At 44.2% G+C, this 2,388-nt stretch overlaps 1 pseudogene across 1 annotated transcript; it reads right to left on the bottom strand.

Moving 5' to 3' along the window:
- Positions 1-288: 288 nt before the first annotated feature.
- On the bottom strand, positions 289-1,157 carry LOC308418670 (aldo-keto reductase family 1 member B1-like; annotated as a pseudogene). The gene has a single exon. The product of its transcript is annotated as an aldo-keto reductase family 1 member B1-like (transcript).
- Positions 1,158-2,388: the final 1,231 nt, after the last annotated feature.

The raw sequence follows: 2,388 nt of genomic DNA, 5'->3' as shown, positions 1-2,388 counted from the left end.
ATACTTATGTTAAAGTGGGAAGAAGAAAGATGGAGAAAGGCTGGAACAAACAGCTCTGCTACTGGTACTGCCCTGCAGATTCTACATAAACTAACAAACTCTCACTGTCTGGTCTACAAGGAGTCACCCAGTACAGAGGAACACAGGACACTCGCTCGGGCAGATGAGGCAGAAAGAACAGGTGTAAGCCTCTTGGGGCAGAGCAGGAATCCGAAGCTTCAGACTTCAGTGTGGATGGGATAATCCTTGTGTTTGGCACAACTCAAGGCACACACTCTCCAGTTCCTGTTAAGTTAAGTAGTTAAGTGGTGAGGTCATGTCCCCACTGCCGAGCTCAAAGTCTAAGACTTTAAAGTTCTCAGCAGTGCGTGCTGGCATCCCAGACTTGGGGATCACTACCAAGTTTCTCTGAATGGGGAAACATATCAGCACCTGGTCTGTAGTTTTATTGTACTTGGCTGCAATTGCCTTGATCCTGGAATCCTCCAGGAGAGAAGGATCTTCAGGCTTGGCCCAGGGCCTATCAGGAGAACTAAGGGGACTGTATGCAGTCACCACGATGCCTTTGCAATGGCAGTACTCAATCAGCTTCTCCTGAGTTAGGTACGGGTGGCACTCGATCTGGTTAATGGCAGGCTTGTATTTTAAGCCAGATTTGTTCAAGATCCTCTCAATCTGAAGAGGGTTGAAGTTGGAGACACCAATTGCTTTTCCCAAACATTCATCTACTAGTTGTTCCATAGCCATCCAGGTGTCCACAAAATCGGTGTCACTAGGAATCACGTTTCTTGATGCATCCAGTGGGACATAGTCTGGCCCAGGCTTGAAGCCTTTTGGTCAGTGAATAAGGTAAAGATCCAGGTAGTCCAGCTGCAGGTCGCTCAATGTCTTCTGGCAGGCTCCTTTCACCATGCTCTTTTTGTGGAACGTGTACCACAGCTTGCTGATGATGAAGAAACCTGCTTCTTAAGCTTCTCCTGGAGGGCCACGCCCACCTACTTCTCATTCTGGCATATCTGAGTGCAGTCAATGTGCCGATACCCCATGTCAATAGCAACCTTCACAGCCTCAGTCACCTGGCCAGGAGGAGACTTCCAGGTGCCCAGGCCCAGGAAGGGTATCTTGGCACCATTGTGGAGTTCCAGATGGCTAGCCATAATCACTGAATTTTACAGAGGCGGACCAGCAAATGTGTCAACACAATTCTTTATAGAATTAGAAAGAACAATTTGCAAATTTTTTGAAATAACAAAAAACAAAACAACAACAACCCCCCCCAAAAAAAAAAACAAAATAATAAAGACTATCCTCAATTATAAAGAACTTCTGGAGGAATCACCATCTCTGACTTCAAGCTGTATTATAGGTCAATTGTAATTAAAAAAAAACACCATGTGGTATTGGTAGAGACAGGCAGGTAGATCGATGGAATAGAACTGAAGACCCAGAACTGTACCGACACACCTATGGTCACTTGATTTTTGACAAAGAAGCTAAAAACATTCAGTGGAATAAAGACAGCCTCTTCAACAAATGGTGCTGATTCAACTGGCACTATCAATAGGCCAAAACAGCAACCAACAGATTGGGAAAAGATTTTTATGAATCCTACATCCAATAGAAGGTTAATATCCCATATATACAAAGAACTCAAAAAGTTAGACTCCAGTGAATCAAATAATCCTATTTTAAAATGGGTTACAGACCTAAGCAAGGAATTCTCAATTGAGGAATATAGAATGGCTGAGAAGCACCTAAAGAAATGTTCAACATCTTAAGTCATCAGGGAAATGCAAATCAAACAACCCTGAGTTTTTCCCCTCACATCCATCAGAATGACTAAGATCAAAAATTCAGGTGACAACAGATGCTGGTTAGGATGTGGAGAAAGAGGAACACTCCTCCATGATTTCTGGGATTGCAAGCTGGTACAACCACTCTGGTACTCAGTCTAGTGGTTCCTCAGAACATTGGACCCAGCAATCCTGGACTCCTTGGCATATACCCAAAAGACACTCCAACATATAACAAGGACACATGCTCCACTGTGTTCATACAGCTAATTTTAGAAAGTTTAAATCTTCTTGTCGTCTTTCCAGTCACTGTTCCCCGTGCCCAATGCTGTACTTTCTTCTTTTTCACCACTATCCTTGTCCCACTGCAGAGACCTGAGAGCCTGTGAGCCCAAGGTCTTTGCATATACATGGTTACCTTACCTCTTTAAGAGGTTTACAGGAAATACAGGTGTAAACAGAGGGGCAGGGATTGAAGAAAAGATCTACAGAGACTGCCTCACTTGGGGATCCACCCCATATGCAGCCACCAAACCTAAGCACTATTGCTGATGCCAAGAAGTGCTTACTGGCAGGAGCCAGATATACATGCCTC

The sequence above is a fragment of the Micromys minutus genome (assembly GCF_963924665.1).
Source record: "Micromys minutus genome assembly, chromosome: 3".
Lineage (NCBI taxonomy): Eukaryota > Metazoa > Chordata > Mammalia > Rodentia > Muridae > Micromys > Micromys minutus.
This window is presented reverse-complemented; position numbering and strand designations above follow the sequence as displayed.